The sequence below is a fragment of the Dromiciops gliroides genome, chromosome 4 (genome assembly GCF_019393635.1).
Source record: "Dromiciops gliroides isolate mDroGli1 chromosome 4, mDroGli1.pri, whole genome shotgun sequence".
In the NCBI taxonomy this organism is placed as follows: domain Eukaryota; kingdom Metazoa; phylum Chordata; class Mammalia; order Microbiotheria; family Microbiotheriidae; genus Dromiciops; species Dromiciops gliroides.
The window spans coordinates 122,500,606-122,520,629 of NC_057864.1; positions in this window are offsets into that span (position 1 = coordinate 122,500,606).

The following is a 20,024-nucleotide window of genomic DNA, read 5'->3' on the forward strand; positions in this document are numbered from 1 at the left end:
TGTGTTCTAATCAAACTGGTCTGTTTGCTCCTCATATTCAACACAGCATTTCCTATTCCTATGCTTTCTCACAAGTCACACCCCCTACTCCTCCCCCACCCCCACTCCATCACTGGGATACTTTGCCTCCCTACCTCTGCCTCTTGGAAGTCTTGGCTTCTTTCAAGGTTCCGTTTAGGCACCGCTTCCTATGGAAAGTTCTTCCTGATCCTCCCAGCTGTCAGTGTTCCTTTCCCCCTCACATTCCTATGAACAGCTAATAATAATAGGAATAATAGCTTACATTTATGTAGTACCTACTAGATTCCAAGGCGCTATGCTGAGCACTTCACAAATATCTCATTTGAGCCTCACAACAACACTGAAAAGTAGGTACTATCATTATCCTCATTTTATAGATGAAGAAACTGAGGCAGAAGTTGAGACTCACCCAGACTCACATAGCTAGTAAGCATCTGAGGCAGGATTTGAACTCAGTCCTTCCTGATTCCAGGTCCAGTGCTCTATCTGTTGCACTACCCAGCTGCCAATTTATATATCTAATTGTGTATATGTTGTATAGCAGTAGATGACTCCTTCGGGTTGGAGACTCCACCCGGCTCATAGAGCAGCAAATAGTGAGTACTCTTTGCTCCAGCTCAGGTCTTTCCTTTGACCTGCCCATTCTTAGTGACCTTAACTTAGGCCATGCAGTCTGCCCACTCCTTTAGATTCAGATGACTCATTGTAGCTGAATGTTCAGCCACAATACAGGGACGTGTTTCTTTGCAGCTGGCCTTTTGTGTCTGACAAACTGGTAATTGATCTCTCTTGCAACCTGCCCTTTTCTGCCTCTGGCCTTCATGAATTCAGATCGTTTCACTATCTGCATTTGCCTTTCTTTACCATCTAGTGGAGGGTTGCCACAGCTTGAGCTTGAGATCTCTGGTGGAGCCATGGAAATCTGCCAATTGTCCCACACCTTTGGCCCCACATCAAGCCCAGCTCCTGGGAGAAGGGCAGGGAGAACAGGGCAGGAATGAGGAGCTAAACTGTAGAATAGATAGAGTTTGCTTCCTTGGAAACCACCTCCTACCATCTTTTATATGCATCTGTGTGGGCTTCTGTGCACACAACATGCGGGAGATAAGCTAAAGGGAGATTATAGAATATCTTTCTCTAAATGCCTTTGTGACTAAAATTGGATCTTATGTCTAAGATGGCTTTATTGTGTTCATTCCTGGAGCCAGGGATCCTCTTTCAAGTTTCATTGGGGTCATCTAATTCTAATCTGTGGGGTGTAGATGAAGATAGAATCATAGAATCTCCAAACAGAAAAGAACCTCAGAGATGACCTAGTTCAACTCATGCCTGAAAAGGAATTGATATAGGGGAAAGGGTGCTGGGATTGGAATCACAGGCCCTGGATTTGCATGTGGATCTGCAATTTACTATTTGTGTGATCTTGGGAGGGGGTTGAACTAGATGGTCATTCTCCAAGGTCCCTTCCAGTTCTAAAGCATGGATCCTGTGATACTTCTATAGCAGCCAAACAAGTTGTCATCTTGCCTCCACTAGAAAACATCTATGATAAAGAGCTCACTATTCCCCAATCCAGACCTGTGAATTTTGAGACAACTCTTAACCTTGAGGAAGTTTTCCTTGCTTTGAGCCAGTCTCTAGCTCTGTTACTTCTACCCACTGGTCATCGTTCTGCCCCCTGGGGCAGAGAAGAAACGAGTCTAATCTCTTCTTCACACATCAGTCCTTCAAGTACTTTAAGATGGCTACCTTGTCACCCCTAAAACATCTATTTTTCTGTCTAACCATCTCCAGTTCCATCAAATAAGGTTAGTATGGTATGACCTATTTTTAATGAAGCCATATTGGCTCTTAGTAAGTGTTACTTCCTTTTCTAAATCCCGAGAAATTGTCCCTTTAATAATTAGTTCTAGGGGCAGCTAGATGGTGCAGTGGATAAAGCACTGGCCCTGGATTCAGGAGGACCTGAGTTCAAATCCGGCCTCAGACACTAGCTGTGTGACCCTGGGCAAATCACTTAACCCCAATTGCCTCACCAAAAAAAAAAAAAAAAAAAAGAAGAAAGAAAGAAAAGAAAAAGAAAAAGATTAGTTCTCGAATTATGCCAGAAATTAATTAAAGCTAATTGGTCTATAATTTAAAGACCCTATTTCCTTCTCTTCTTTGATAGGATCTTTGCCAGTATTTAGTCCTAAGGCACTTTCCATATAATGAAAGTGCCATGAGGCACTTACATACGGAGAATAGTTACTATGGTATTTCAAAGATTCCCTTAAAGGTGTCAAGCATATAGAATCCTGGACTTGGAGTCAGGAAGACCTGGGCTCACGTTTTGCCTCAGATTGTTATTAAATTTTTTATTTTGGGCAAACAGCTAAAGTTCTTAGAGCTTCATTTTCTCCATCCATAAAATGAAAGGCAGTAACCTCTAAGGTCCCTTTAATTCTAAATCTATGACCCTATCATTGATAACAATGGCTCGCCAATATAAATCATCAGTTATTCAGCTGCTAAATTTAAAAGCAACATCTTGATAAATGTTTTTAATAGAATTGGTTTCCCTTGTATTTCTATTTATTTGATTTATTTAAAAAATTATTCTGAAAAGACATTCACAGGCTTCACCAGACTGTCAAAGGAGGGTCCATGATACAAAAAAGATTGAGAACTTCCTGCTTAAGGCTCTCTCGAATTTCCTTCTGTTGTAGGGTTCCCCAAACTATTAGCTACCCTAGAATTTGCTCAGAAATAGATATTGCTCTTTTGACTTTCATCACTTTCAGGGGTCCTTTTCTTAATTTGTTTTTTAGTGTAGCAATTGTAACTGCACCCAGAATTTCAGGGACAGCAGCATTGCAATTTTTTTTGTATGAAGGTGGGTGGAGGTGTCCCCCTTTTTTCTGATTGCCTTTTGGGGGTAAGTTTCCCATATTTTGTCCATCTTCTCCAGGTGAACACAAAAAGAACAACAGATCAAAGAATAAAGATAGGATAAAGATAGGAGCTGGACCTGTGATTTCATTGATAAAAGGAACTTTCAGGTGAGGGAACTCCTTAAATTAATTCAGGTCAGCACCTTTTCTGCAACTTAGAGTCTTAGAAAATTCACTAATGGATGAAGTGCCCTAGCCAGGGTCACAGAGTCAGGATGGTGATAGGCAGGACTTGAACCCAGGTCTTCCTGGCCTGGATTTAGGTCGGTTTTCTACTCATTGCATTTTGAACTACTTTGAGTTGAGCCCAGTAACATTTAGTTTAGCACTCAATTGTTTTCTCCTTTGTGCCTGCTCATTTTGGCTCCACAGCTAGAATATAAGCTCATTGAGGATAATGATAGTATCATATTTCTTTTGTTTTCCTCATAGCATGTAATATACATAAATGCTGGGTATACAGAAGTTTAGTCACTGCTTGTCCATTGGTTCATCTAATTCCTGAGTTATGACTGATCACTTAAAATCTAGGATAGTTTATTTTATTTCCCTCCAAATATCTTATAAAACTTTTGTTTTTCTGCCTACTTATATGACCTAGTCTTCCTACAATGTATTCCCTCAGCTTGGTATTTTTATGCTTGGAAGAGCTTAGTGTCTTCAGCAAATTCAGATTTGACTTTAGCAAATAGAGAGGTATTTCTTTTTTATAGACAAAAATGCTGAATGAGAATTGTTCCAGAATTGATCCTTGAGAGACCCCACTGTTAATACTTCTCCAAGAAAGTGTCTGCTTATCTCCATCTTTTATTTTCTGTCTTTAAATCAGTTTTCTATCCATGGCTAAACAACCAACCCCCCTCCCCCCTCCACGCCCATGCCCACATACTCCCTACAGATTAGACAACATAGGCATAAAAAAGTTACTCACTAATAATCATTGCCTTCTTATCATCCCATTTAAGTAAATGGTTAATAGTGAACAGAAAACAAAAGATAAATGTGGAAATGGAAAAAGAAGAGAAAACCTTCAGGGAGTTGAGTGAGATGTATTGATTTCAACCTATGGTACTGAAAGAAGGAGCAGATAGGACCTTCCAACTGTTCTCTGTAATGACTGAAGCACTATAGAGAAGAAGGGAGTAACTCTAGGTCTGAAGATGGGGCAAGATTGTCCTGGTTCTTAAAAAGAAGATGGAGTCTTCATATTATAGGCCAGTGAGCATAACATCAATTCCTAGAAGAATCCAGAATGGATTATGAAAGTGGTGATTTGTGAATAATTGGAAAAGAAATGTGTCCATTACTATCTTTGGTTCACTGAGACCAAGTCATAGAATAATAATCTCATTTATAGTTTTACATTTTCCTTAGCATAATGCCTGCTATGCATGGCTTAATAAATACTTGTTTACTTACAGAGTTCCTAGATTAGAAGAATGCTGTAGGAATAATTTCCTTAGATTTCAACAAGGCATTTTACATAGCGTTTGTCTCTCATGACTTCCCTTGATGATCACCAAATAATATCTTGGGTTTTTTGTTTTTGTTTTTGTTTTTGTTTTTGCGGGGCAATGAGGGTTAAGTGACTTGCCCAGGGTCACACAGCTAGTAAATATCAAGTGTTTGAGGCCACATTTGAACTCAGGTCCTCCTTAATCTAGGGCCAGTGCTTTATCCACTGTGCCACCTAGGTACCCAGAATAATGATATCGTTATGTTGATTCTTAACTGGTAGTCTGACCAGATCCAACAAGTGATAATTTCACTCTAGGGAGCTTGCTTTAGTGGAATGTCTCTATTCAGCTCAACTTTTTAAAAAAAATTTTAGATGAAGATATTGATGATATATTTATCACATTGGAAGATAACCCAAAGCTAGGAGGAATGGCTAATAAATTATGTAAAAGAATCAAGATCCAAAAATAACTCAAAAGGCTAAAATGAAAGGCCATATCTGGTAAGATTACATTCAGACATTGAGAGGTCCAGTAACTATTAAGCAATTACTATGTTCTAGGCACAGTACTAAGTGCCTAGAATACAAATACATGAAAAAAGAAAGATAGTCCCTGCCCTTGAAAAGCTTATAGTCTAATGGGGGTAAGACAACACATGAAAGAGAGCTGAAAAGTAGGGGAGAGATTAGGGAGATGTAAAAGTCTGGAGAGTTAGGAATGGAATTGGGAGAGAAGTGAGCATGGTTGACCTAGGCACTTCCTCAAATGGAGATTTTAGGCTGGAACTCACCAATTGAAGGAGGGAGCAATATAAGCAGAGGCATCTCCAGGGTGAGTAGGCAGCTCAGGTAGAGGTGTAAAGTCAGTCAGTCAGCAAAAATTTATTAAGCTCTTACCATGTGCCAGGTACTGTGCTAAATGCCAAATATATAAAAAAAGGACAAAAAAGGTCTCTGCTTGCAAATCTAATGAGAGATGGAAGCCAGGTGATATAGTGGGTAAGAGCACTGGGCTTGGAATCAGGGAAATCTAAGTTCAAATCTCACCTCAGGTACTTACTAGCTATGTGAAAATGGGGATAAGAATAGTATCTACCTCACTGAGTTTCTGTGAGGTTCCAATGAGATAATAATTGTAAATCACTTAGCACAATGGCCAGCACATAGTAAGCACTATATAAATGTTAGCTATTGGAGGAATGACAAAGAGGCAAGGGCCACTGTATTGCAGAGAATGTGGGGATAAGAAAGGTTTAAGAAGATTGGAAAGGTAGGAGGGGATTGAACTATGAAGGTCTTTAAAAGAAAAAGGATTTTATATTTGATCCTGGTGGTGATAGAGAGTCACTGAAATGTGTTGGGGGCGGGGCTGGTTTAGACTTGCACTTTAGGAAGATCATTTAGAAGATGGACTGGATTAGACAGAAATGAGGCAGGGAAATCAACTAGAAACCTTTTTCAATAGACTAGGAGTATTAAGCTGAGGACCTTTACCAAGGTGGCAGTAATATCAGAAGAGAGAAGGAGGTATAGAAGAGAGATTTTATGAAAATAGAAATGACCGGACTTGGCGATATATTGGATACTGCTGGGTGAGTGAGTGAATGTGAGGAGTAAAGAATACCACCTAGGTTGCAGTTTGTAAGCCTGTGTGACTGGGAGGATGGTGGTACCCCCAAAAGTAATAGGCAAGTTAGGAAGAGGGGAGGATTAGGGGAAGGAGAAGATAATGAGTTCAGTTTAGGATACATTGAGGTTAAAATGGTCTATGGGAAAACCAATTTGGGATATCTGATAGGCAATTAGATGTGAGATTGGAGGTCAGGAGGGAGGTTAGGGCTAGCAAATACATTTGAGAATCATCTGCTTGGAGATGATAATTGAATCCATGGAGCTGATGAGATCATCAAGCAAAATGGTAGATAAGGAGGAGAGAAAAATGCCCAGGACAGAAGTTTGGCAGAACAACCACTGTATATGTATGAAGATCTGGCAAGATCCAGAGAGGTTAAAGGGGAACCAGGAGAGAAGTGAATATAGCTGGGCTGGGAACTTAATCAACTGCAATAAGTTCCATGTTCCAGATCCAGTCCACCTGATTGTAGTTTCTTTGGTGCGTAGGCTTCCCAGAGATCCCTGTGTTAATCCCTCTATCCAACCCAACTGTGTTCATCCTTATCCTGTTGTTCTTGGAACAAACCCACCTGAAAGGCAAGTTCCTGCCTCCTGCCTGCTCTCTGCTAGACAATATCTTTCCTATTTCTGCCTCCTGTAAGTCAGTCATCCTGAGCCTCACAAGATACAACAACACTGCCTGCCACAAGGCTGGTCAGGCTTTCAATAGTTTAATCACCTATTTCCCTCAGTGGAGTTCTCTCCAGCCACTAATAATCTTCCTGGATGCATTTAGCAATTGTTAGCTTTCTGTTGCTTCATCATATGCTCTCCATGTCAGTGATTCTGAACACTCCATTCCCTTTACCCACTGCTCATACCTTTATTCCTATACCCCTTAACTCCACCTTCTAAATGTTCCACTCCAGATCTACCCACCCCTTCCACCGTGCTGTCTGGAATGCCCACTCCATAGTTAAAAAGCTTGCTTTCATCTTAAATCTTTCTTTTCATACTCTCTCCAATATTTATAATGCACTTAGCAAAGTTCCCGGCACATAGTATGCACTTAAACATTGTCTCTCCCACACCCACAAACATCTCCACTGAGACCTGTCTTCCTCCTGACAATGTATTTATGGACACACTTTCCAGTACTGGTTATACTTTTCTTCTTATCTCCCTGACTTACTAGTTGTGATGGGAGAGTCAGAATACTCCTTGCCACTTTAAGACTCATTATCTACCTCCATTACTCAGTAATCTCTTCTCTTCTGAGGGTCATTCAATCAAAATTTATCACCCAATAAAGATTTTGGTAGCTCCTATCTCCTGACATAGAGATACTCATTCCTTTCCCAATGAGTTTGGTGCCTGTCTCATAAGTCTTTCTCTCCATCCTAACTCCTGCCTTTTCTTAAGGGACTTCAACATACATATCAATATTTCTTGGACACCCTAACTTCTCAGTTTCTCAAGTTACTAATTTCTCATGACCCACTACGCAGGTACACAGAGATGGCCATACCCTTGACTTTGCCATCACTCATTTTCATGAACTCTTAAATTTCTTTAACTGATTATAATCTTTTATTCATTAAAAGTATTATTTATATTCCTTTCCTCTGTCTTATGACCCCTATATTCTTTGTCTTAACCATGACTTCTAATCCCTCCATTCTTTTGTTCTTTGCTAGGCCATCACCCCATACACTGACTACAAGCATTCCCTTTCCTATTATGACCCCTTTGTAAATCATTTCAGTTCTACACTTTCCTCAATACTTGGGTCTTTTGCCTACTTGTTCTATCACTGATCCTGTCTTCCTAAACCCCAACCTTGAGTTACTCCCACTTGGATTCCATGTACTACCTTCATTGCTAATTATATACTACAGAATAGAGCTGGAGAAAGAAAACAAAACTATGCTTACTGGTTCCACTATAAATATTTTTTTTGGTAATCTCAACTGAGCCCTCACTGAAGCAAAGCAATTCTTTTACATCTGCCTAATTGATTCACTATGCCAGTCACCACAGTGGCTATTCCAAACCTTTTTATCTCTCAAGCTTCCTATGACACCCCTCCCTCTTACTCTCTCAACAGAACTTACCTCATACTTTACTGACCTTCTCCCCTTTTCCTAATCTCAAACCACTCATATGTGAGTGAAATCCTCTCTTACTATCTCTCCTTTCATCCATTACTCACATGAGACAGTAGTCTTTCTCTGCCAAGGCAAACCACTTTACCTCTACAAATGATTCCATCCCATTCTGTCTTCTCAGTAGATTGCCCCCTCTAACAGCTCCACTCTAATACTTACCTTCAGTCTCTCTCAATCTACTGGCAGCTTCCAAGCCACCTACAAGTACAACCCTCACTTGATACAACTGTCCCTGCTGTCTATCATCCTACATCTTTCTTTTCTTTCCTGGCTAAACTTAAGAAAGTCATACATAAATGATGCTTCTTCTTCCTGTCCCCTCACTCTCTTCTCTGTTCTCTGCAAAGATGCCCCTGATCTCTTACTTGCAATGCCTTTTTACTTTTTAAAATTTTCTTTTATTACTTTCCAGTTACATATTACATATAAGGATAGTTTTCAACATTTGTTTTCACTGGATTTTTAGTTCCAAATTTTTTTCTCCCCTTTCCCTTCCCTCCCTCCTCCCCAAGACAGAAAGCAGTCTGATATAGGTTGTATATGTACAATCACATCAAACATATTTCTACATTAGTCATCTTGTGAAAGAAGAATCAAGCACAAAGGAAAAACTTCAAACAAGAAGAAAAAAACAGTCCCAAAATAGAAAAAGTATGATTCAATCTGCATTCATAATTCACAGTTCTTTTTTCTGGATGTTGAGGACATTTTCTATCACGAGTTCTTTGAAACTGTTTTGGATCATTGCACTTCTGAGAAGAGCCAAGTCCCCATTGTTCATCACACAATATTGCTGTTACTGTGTACAGTGTTCTCCTGGTTCTGCTCCTCTCATTCAACATCAGTTCATGTAAGTCCTTCCAGGTTTCTCTGAACTCCTCCTGCTCAATTTTTCTTACAGCACAATAGTATTCCATTACATTCATATGCCACAACTTGTTTAGCCATTCCCCTATTGATGGGCATTCCCTTGATTTCCAATTCTTTGCCACCACAAAGAGAGCTGCTATAAATATTTTTGTACATGTGGGTCCTTTTCCCTTTTCTATGGTCTCTTTGGGATACAGACCTAGGAGAGGTACCATTGGGTCAAAGGGTATGGACAGTCCCATAGCCCTTTGGTCAATGCCTTTTTTCAGTCCTCATCCTTCTAGACCTCTCTGTACTCTCTGACACTGTCAATATCCCCCTTCTGCTTTGTAGGTTTTTGTGACACTGTTCTTTTCTGATTCTCTTCTTACTCACCAGACTGCTTTTTCTCAGTCTGCTTTACTAGATTTCATCCATGTCACACTCTTGAGTCATAGTGGCTCCCCAAAGCTTGTTCTGGGCCCCCTTCTCTACTCTTTCTATGCTATCATTCCTGGGGAGTTCATTAGCTCTCACAGATTCAATTATCATCTCTATGAAGATGATTCTCAAGTCAATATAACAGCCTTAATCTCTTTCCTGACCTCCAGTTTCATGTCTCCAACCATCTATTAGATATCTCAAGTTGGATATCCCATAGACATCTTAAACTGAACATGTCCAAAACTGAACTTATGATCTTTCCCCCAAGACCTACTCCACTTCCAAGAGCAACATAATTCCCCCAATAACCTACGTTTGCAACCTATGTGTCATCCTCTACTCCTCACTTTCTCTCCCTGGTCCACATTCAATCATTTGCCAAGTGTTGTCATTTCTACCTTTGTCACCTCTGTCATGTGTGCTCTCATTCTTCCTCTAACATTGCTACCACCTTGGTGCAGTCCCTTGTCACTTCATTTCTGGGCTATTGCAATAAACTGCTGGTTGGTCTTGCTGCATTTTCTCTCCCCAGTTCAGTCCATCTTCCATTCAGCTATCAAAGTGATGTTCCTAAAGTGCATATCTGACCACATTACCACCTTCTTTAATAAACCCCAGAAATCAGAAATAAAATTTTTGATTTGACTTTTTAAAGCCCGTATGACCTGTCTCCTTCCTACCTACCTTTCCAATCTTACATTTTACTCCTTTCCAAGTACTTTCCAAGCCAGCTATATAGATAGACCTTTTTATTTTTTATGCTTGACATTCTATTTCCTGACTCTGTCCATACCATTTCACTGGCTATCCCCCATGCCTGGCATGCTTTCCCTCTTCACCTTTGCCTCCTAATTTCCCTTTATTCCTTCAATCTTTCACTCAAATCCTACCTTCTTCAGTATGCTTTTGTGTTTTTTCCCCTCTCTACCTCTAGTGTCTTCCCTCTGGGTAAGGAAGTATTCATATATATATATATGTGTGTGTGTGTGTGTGTGTATGTATGTGTGTGTCTACATATATATGTACATATAAACATATGTGCAATCTTGTATGCACACAGTTTTTTGCATGTTGTCTTTCCTATTAGAATATAAGCTCCTTGAGGACAGGGACCAACTTTAAAATTTTTATTTAATTTTTCTTTTTCTTTGAAATCTACAATACATGATATAGTGCCTGTTATACATTGTGAGTGCTAAAAAAAAACAACCCTGCAAATTGACGAATTGACTGAAACTCAATATTAATAAATAATGACAACAAAATAGCTAATGTGATATTAAATTATATTAATGGAAGTATAATGTTCAGAATGATTGAATTGATAGTCCCACCATACTCTGTACTGGTTAAGACCCATTTTGGAGTACTCTGTCCAGTCTTGGGTAACAGAATTTAGGAAAGACATCAAGTTCTCACACTCCAGAGGAGAGCTACTAGAATAGTAAGAACCCATAGCCATTCCATAAAAAGAACAAATGCTAGAACTAGTGTGGTGGGTGGGTAGGTTTATCCCAGATAAAATATAACTTAATGAGATCATCACGTCTTCTAATATATGAATTGCCATGTAGAAGAAGGATTGGAATTGTTCTCCTTTTCCAATAAGGGAATGAGAAGGATTAGTGATTGGACGTTAATGGGGGAAGATTTTGGCTAAACATAAAAGATATACTTTTGGTGGGGGTGGGGGAGGAGGCAATCAGGGTTAAGTGACTTGGCTGGGGTCACATAGCTAGTGTCTAAGGCCCGATTTGAACTCAGGTCCTCCTGATTCATGGGGCAGTGCTTTATCCATTGTGTCACCTAGCTGATCCAAAGGATATACAGAGCTATTCTAAGTTGAAGGGAGTGAATTCCCAGTTTCTGAAGTTCCTCAAGAACAGACTGACTTCTCAGGGATGATGACTTCTCAGGGATGCTATATAGAATCACACTCAGGTAGGATTTGAACTACATGGCCTTTGACATTCTTCCTCCCTCGGCCCATAACAGTCAATAAAATCTATGTTCCAGAGACTGTACTAAGGACTGGGTATTGAAAGGAAACAAAAAACACCATGTGCCGCAGTCTTTCCCTCTGTTCTCTGTCAGCTTCGCCTGTGTCCCAAGGACACCACGAGCAACCAAGTTGTTCGAGAAGAGTATAACAAGCCCTGTCCTCGGAGACTGATACCCAAGACTCAAGAAAAAGGACTCTATAGTTCATGGTTGAGGCTCAGCTTGTGGGGGCCCTCATAGGGATGAAAGGATCAAGGATTCGAGCTATGGAGACCCTTTTAGGAGCTCAGATTAAAATAGATCTGTTCAATCAAGAGGAAAATGGTGAAAAACCCCAAGAAGCAGAGGTCCTAGTTTTTGGGAGTAGTCACTGCAGAATAAGAGCAAAAGAACTGGTTGAATGTATCATCAGATGGTATCCACCTGCCTCTCCTGATGCTGCAGATGAAGCCCAGTAAGCAGTTGCCCAGATGTCCATTCAGGAAAAGAAGTAATATGCAGCCTAGCTGGTTTTTGTTAATTTTATACAAATAAATTATGTTTCTGTTTTTTTAAAAAACAACAACACTATGCGCTCTCAAGGAGCATATAGTCTAAGGGTGGACAGAACACGTAAATATCTAGGTATGTATATAGAATAGATGAAAGTAATGTGGAAGGGGGGATATTAGCAGCTGGGGTGACCAGAAAGCATCTTCTGAAGAAGGAAGGATTTGAGCTGAGCCTCGAAGGAAATTATGAAAACTAAAAGATGAAGGCAAGGGGTCAAAGGCTTCCAGATATGGAAGACAGTTAGTGCAAAGCTGTGGAGGTGGGAGTTGGATTGTCACGTTCAAGGCACTATAAGTAGGCCAGTGTAGATGAATCATGAGATTATGTGATAGGGAGGAAGGTGTACAAAGACTAGAAAGTTAGGAAGAGACCAGGTGATAAAGAGCTTTAAATGCCCAACTGAAGGCTTTACATTTATGATTATCTTTTTTTTTGGGGGGGGTGAGGCAATTGGGGTTAAGTGACTTACCCAGGGTCACACAGCTAGTAAGTGTTAAGTGTGTGAGGCTGGATTTGAACTCAGGTCCTCCTGAATCCAGGGCTGGTGCTCTATCCACTGCCTAACCTAGCTGCCCGTATGATTATCTTTTAAATGATACTAAGATCTCCCGAGTTAACCTGAATGTCACTTTCTCAATTGTATAATAAAAGGAATTTAGTGATTTCTAGACAATCAATTGCAGTATAGTCAGACTGCATTTAAGACTCCTGAGATATGAACAGTATTTTCCCTGTAAATTAAGTTCATCCACTCAAAAGGAATGCAGTTTTGCTGACAACAATACTTTAGAAATATGCTTCTCACAGTTTAAGGTCTAATTGCTTGTCAATTCTTTTCTGATCAGTTCCAGTAGTTTGTGTCTAGGAAAAAGAGTGTCTGGACTTCCTGTCAATTACTCATGCTCTCAGACAACCCCAATTTCCCTGTTAGGAGAATAAACTCACTTCTTTGCGGGATGTGAACCAATAAATGTCTGTTTAGCGATCTCAAAAAACAAAGCCAAATTGTGAGCTGCGGTTTGTGGCATTTAATTGCTCATGAAGGCATATCTGGGCAGGAGAGGGTTTTTTTTGGTCTGCATTTTGTTGAATGTAACATGAGACCCAGCCCTCTCCCCACCCCTGTAGTCATTGTAATGACTGCTGTCAATATAACACAGATGAAAGGAAGGACCCAAGAGCTTTCTGTATTCAGGACAAAGTGGGCTGAAGGAGGGTGTGGGGAATGCTTACCATTAGAGCATTTTTTAAATAGTGAATAAGCAAGGAAGAAAAATGATGGTATAAAAAGGGAATAACTCATAAGTATACCAGTACTCAGGCTCCTCTGAAATCCTGGAACAGTTATCATCACCAGACTGCATTGGGCAGTTAGTCATGTGCTACCACCTACCATGGGACATCTCCATTATAGTCCTGACCTGTTATATAAATATTTTAATGTTATTTCTCTTTGCCTAGCTTATGCCCTCTCTCTCCCGAGTACAGCATATGACTCATGGGTGCAAGATAATGTCTTATGCATTTTGTTCCTCCTATAATAATTCTCCTCATACACAGCTCTCTATCACATTGTAAAGAGCACCAAGAATGGGGTCAGGAAGATCTGAGTTTGAATCTGACCTCAGACACTCACTGTGTAACCCTGGGTGAGTCACTTAGCCTCTGTTTACCTAATTGTCCTCATTTGCATAATAGGGATAATATACACACACACACATATATATATATATACATATATGCTAGGTACTGGGCTAAGTGTTCTATAATTATTATTTCATTTGATCCTCATGACAACCCTGGGACGTAGGTACTATCATTATCTCTATTTTGCAGATGAGGAATATATATGTGTGTGTGTGTATACATATATATATATGTATACATATACATATATATATGTATACATATACATATATATATATATATATACACACACACAAAGACATTCCCATATGTGTATTGTGTATGTGTATTACTCCCTCCTCCTCCTCCTCCTCAATCACGTCCCTTTGCACTCCCTGTCTTTTATGCATGGAATATACTCCTTCCTCACCTCCATCTCTTAGATCTCTAATTTCCTTCCAGGTTAACCTTGAGTGGGATGGGAAGTACACCCACCAACCTCTATAATCGAAACTCGAGGAGAGAGGAGGCCAAAGCACTGATTTTATTTCTTTCGAAGGAAAGGTGTACCATACTCACTGGGACAACCAGGAGGTGTAACACACCGAGATGAGGAAACCAAGCAGTTTTTATACTCTTTACAGACATCTAATTTAAGCAAAATGCGGTAATTGGGTTAATACTACATGTTCAGCAATAAATCTCTCTCCTGGGATGTTCAGTGATAAGTCTCTCCCCTGCGTCAGAGTGCCCCAACCTCAGGGGTTCAGCCATAGGTTGTTTTGCAAAATTTCCTATTTCAGCAACAATTTATCATATCTACATAATGTCTCAGTACATACCCTATGAAGCAATTTTTAAGTTGATATGCCTATATTTAGAAAGGGGGATAGTAGCTTCCTGTTATTGCCTCTCTCTAGAAAAAAAAAAACAGAGAGAGAAATAGGGGGCTTTAAGGGGCTTTAAGACTTTGAGATCAAATCACTAGGCCGAAGGGGGGGGCACTTTCCATCTCAGTGGAGGATCATATCCCTATGTCCCTCTCAACCTCAAGCACTACCTCCTCCTACATAAAGCCTTTCTTGATTCTCCCCAGTTCTTAGCATATCCTTTCTCCCAAATAATCTTGTATCTACTTTATCTTACACCTACATATTTGCATGTTGTCTCTGTCTTTAGAATGTAAGCTCTTTGAGGCCAGGGGCCATTTCACTTTTGTCTTTATATCCCCAGCATCCAGCACAGAGGCTGACACATAAAAGGCATTTAATACAGGTCTGGGGATCAACCAGCTGATAATACTTTTCACAGTTTCTTGCATATATAGTTGGGGTTTGGTAAATATTGGTTGACCTAATCTTTTGATACCACAATAAAAAGACAAAAAGCTAAAAATTCAGGTAGTCAGCTAGTTGCTGTATATATATATATATATATATATATATATATATATATATATACATACCTAGATATGTATATGTACATGTATAAATATTCATAGATATTTTGAAGGGAACGTCCTCTTAGGGAAATATTATACTATTGAGGAAACTTGTAAGCTGTTTTATGGTCAGTTTTTGTCCTAAAATTCACTTGTGTTTCTTTTGGGAATGAATTGCTATCTACCTTGTTTTGGGGGCTTTAGCATTCTTTTGCACTTTGGAAAAATATGATGTGAGAAAAAGGATAGAAATTTCTTTGAACTTAGAAGTCCAAGAGCCCAACTTTAGAGGTAACAAAAAGTCTAAAGGTAGTATGTTTACTGGAAAGTGACTCCAGACATCTTCAGTTTCAAGAGAGGATTCCCAAAACATTATTGTTACTGGAGAACAATCTGAGGATTTGGTCGTATTTTTGTAACATTAGGGAACCATTGGTGGTCCCAAGTGTCAGGGGTGCTACACTCAGTTCTTCTTAAGGTATTTCTATATGCCACAGGCCTCTATATACCTCTGGCCACAGGCACACAATTTAGACTGGGTTCAGTCCTGGGGGAGCCGGGTCTCTAAGGAGACAGTAGCTGAACTGTCTTTTCTCATCCTCTTTTCACATCCCCTATCCCAGAACTTCAAGAAAAATTATTTTAAACTTTGGTTTTAAATCAAAGGAAAAAAGGTACTCAATGTATGTAATGACTCAGTCACAGGACAGGTTACAGTAAGCACTGACAAAATGAATTTAAGCAGGATTTAGTGACAGAATGTATAAGTATTATTACAGTCTCTCAAGTTGCCAATACTTAAAACCCATTGGAAAATTTAAAAAAATTAAATGGAACTTCTGAATGGTCCTGGTCATATTTCATCTTTCATATTTCATCTTATTTCTGCATCTTTCATCTTACTTCTGACAATTCCTGGTCATTCTTCAATAAAGAAACTCCCCCAAGCACCAGTCAATTCTATCCAATGGACTAAATCAGGGGTTCTTAACGATTTATTTTTGTATCATGGACCCCTTTGGCAGGCTGACAAAACCTACAGACTCCTTCTCAGGATGTTGTTTTCAAATAATTGGAAATAATCCTAAATTCAATTAAAAGTTTATGGATCCCTTAAAAACTGTCCATGGACTCATTATGGACATCTGGTTACAACCCCTGGATTTGATGGACTGCTAGATCTTTCAAACTCACAAAATTACCTCCAAGCCCAGATATCTCTACCACATTTAGTTACCTACTCAGGAAAGGAAACATAACAGCAGACAAGGGCAGACAGGGACTAGCTCTCCTAGTTGAGTCCCTTACTCACACGCCCTTCTCCATCCCTCATGAGGAGTCTCACAGTTACATGATGCCATCTGGAAGGTTACAGGAAGAGAACAAATGAGAAACTCACTTTTCTTTTGATTGATGACAGATTCATCAATTCCTCCAGATCCACAGACAGTGAGGGAATTACTTTTTCACTTCAAAGCATGCACATCTTTCTGTACTGAACCACCACACTGCCAGAAGCAAGGAAGTTAGCTTTGCACGCATTCCATGGGATGGTCCTCATTCCTGTGTCTACAGTACTCATTTAGGGTTAGGGCTTATCATAATGTATCATTTAGAGATTTATAGGTTATAACTAGAGCTGGAAGGATCCTTATAGGTCAGCTAAATTAATCTCATTTTCATAAAGGAAGAAATGGAAGCCCAGAGAGAGTGTAGTGATTATCTACAACTTGTAAATGGCAGAGTTAGGGTTTGAATCCAGGTCTTGTAACACCAAATCCAATGCTCTTTCTGCTGTACTGTCTCTTGGCACATTACATTTAGGAAAGTGTTGCTGTTTTCATAAGCACGGACACTTAGGAAATGATGTGAACGTGAGGAAAGCTGTTACCTCCTCCCCACAGAATACCTGGGGTACAATATGCCTCTTTTTTATTAGTCTTGTATTTGGCTACAATCCTGTGTTTGCACATATACCCTTGATATGGGTGGGTGAATGACAACTTGTCTATTGATGGTTTATTACCTTTTTGGAATGGAGGGATTAACTCACCCCTCTATAGATAGAAGAACAAGTTTCAGAAAAGGATAAAGCAATGAGTCATAAGGTTAGTATAAGGAGGCTGATTTCTAACAAGTCTGGACCTCCTTTATTCAATCGTCTCTTAAAAAGGGTGGACAGAGCCTCCCCAAAGCTCCTAGATCTAGATTTTCTGACAGGCTGGTCATCTCCCTTTCACTTTCTTGCTCCCTCCCTCAACTAGGTCTGGAACTGAGAGGCCTATATGGTCTATGTATAAAGATGGGCTCAGAAGATCCAGTAGTCAGACTTACTTGAATTGATGCTAAGTGAAATGAGCAGAATCAAGAGAACATTGTATATAGTATCAACAATATCGTGGGATGATCAACTGTGACAGACTTAGCTCTTCTCAGCAATACAATGACCCAAGACAATGCCAAAAGACTTATGGTGGAAAATGTGCTCCACATTCAGAAAAGGAACTATGGAGTCTGAATGCAAACTGAAGCATACTCTTTTAACTTTTGTTGTTGTTTTTTGTTCTTGTTCTTGTTTATACTTTCTTGGTTTTTTTATCTTTTGTTCTGATTAATGTGGAAATATGTTCAAAATGATAGTAATGTATAAGCTATATCAAATTCTTACTGGCCTCAGGAAAGGGGAGGGAAGGGAGGGTGGAAGAAAAATTTGGAACTCAAAAAATATCTTTACATGTAATTGGGAAAAATTAAAAATTAACATTTTTTAAAAAAAGAACATCCAGTAGTGGTGTTTGAGTTCCACAGGTCCAGAGTGACTTTGATGGTCCAAACAGACTCCCATTTTATAGGGCACAGAAGCAAAGAGAGACCTGAAAACTAGTTTGGATAATTTTAAGTTAAAGCAGTGATGGCAATGAATTAGAGGTGTGGTATGAGACACACTTTCAAACATGGCCAATGTATGGATCTGTTTTGCTTGACTATATTGTTACAAGGGATGGTTTTTGGGGGGAGGATGTGGGAGTTAGTGATATTGATTTTAAAAATAAGAAAAGAGGGGCAGCTAGGTGGCGCAGTGGATAAAGCACCGGCCCTGGATTCAGGAGTACCTGAGTTCAAATCTGACCTCAGACACTTGACACTTACTAGCTGTGTGACCCTGGGCAAGTAACTTAACCCCCATTGCCCTGCAAAAAAAAAAAATAAGAAAAGAAAGAAAAGGACAACAGCAAAACTTTTAAAAAAATACACAGAAGAGAGCAGAAGGACATTCAAAAAGGACATGGGCAAGCAAAGCAATGGTGATATTACCACGTTAAATTTAATATACTCTTTAAAAAATCCTAAGGTGAACATAAAAGAGAATCATGGTTTCATACAGAATCATCTTTCCTTTTTTGTATATAGAAATATTTGTTTGTTGATGTTTGTCAAGCTCATAAAATAAAAAATGAAATAAAATTTTTTAGGCAGTAGAAAACTAAGGCAAAATTCAAATGATCTCAGCACTATTAACCCAGCTCAGGTGTTTATTAAGAGGATGGTGCTGTCTGTAGGCCCTCCTTCTTGTTGTATGTACTCACTGACAGTATCCTGTCATTGAAAGCTAAAAAAGTTAATTTCTCTCATTTTACCTCCAGTGCTTGGCTGATCCTCCTCGGTCTTAAGGGCCCTGCATGCTGTTCGTGCTTTTCTTTTCCATCTGTCTCTTTTAACGTGAGAATTGCCCAGCCATGCTTAACCCCACAAAATGTATCAACACCATATAAACATTTTAAAAATAGTGCTAAAGGCTTGGCCTTTCTTCTGTGTTGATTCCCAATGGGTTGCTCATCATAACAGAGTTCACAGTCCTTGCTTATTTTCTGGCCTACAATGACTGACCTTTACTGAGCAAGAGCTTCTTACTGTTCCTTCACCTCAGCTGGGAGTGATGTGGGCAGGAGTGATCCCTTATGAATGAATTAATGATTTTTGTCCTCCCTTTCTTCTTTCTTCATTTTATTTTCCTCCTGCTATGCTGCCGTTCTCAGACTTAAAAAGGCTGTCACAGTTGCTGCTTCTTCCTTGAAACTCAATTCAATCTAATCCAGTGAATATTGGCAATGCACCTACTGCGTGCAAGGCACTATACAAGGTACTGGAAAGCCAAAGAAAGAGAAACAATTCCTAACCTCAATGAGTTTGTATTTGGGTAGGGGTGCAACATTTGTGCAGATAAATAAATAGAACTTTATTTGAAGAGAGTGAGACCAGGAAAGGCTGCCTGGATGGAGTGGTACCCAAGATGAGCCATAAAGAAGCTAAGGAAATGAAAGAATGTCAGAGCCTGTTTAATCGATGACTCACCATAGCTCCAGTTGCCACATTGGCTAAGGGATTCCCCAGGGATCTCCGCTGGAATTCAAATAGTATGGGAATTCAGAGTCTTTCCTTTTTTGGAAATGCCCATCATGGTGGTAGTAATGAGGGGACAAAGGATCACAGAAGCTTGGAATCAAGGCTGAGCAAATGGCACGAGGGGAACAGGCACAAAGCAACTACCATATCAGTCACTGAGTATGCTGGTATACCCCAAGATCCAGGTAGTTTTCCGAGAAATCTTGTGACTCTTTTTCCATCTCTTAGTACACAGAATATCCATGTGATGATATAAAATCTCACTGTATAAGCTGACAAAGCAGGAACTCTCTATGGGACTACTATTCCAGCTTCACTGGCATTTTCCTAGTACCTATCATACAATAGGAACTTGAGAAGTGTTTGTGGATTTAATTTGTCTTGATTTGGGCCCCCTCGATGTGTGGTTCATGTATTTAAATATGTCCCAAGTGCTTTGTCAAGTTATTTTCAATGTTTCCTATAGGTCAATACAATAAGTCAATGTGTGAGAGAGGGGCTAGAGAGCTTAG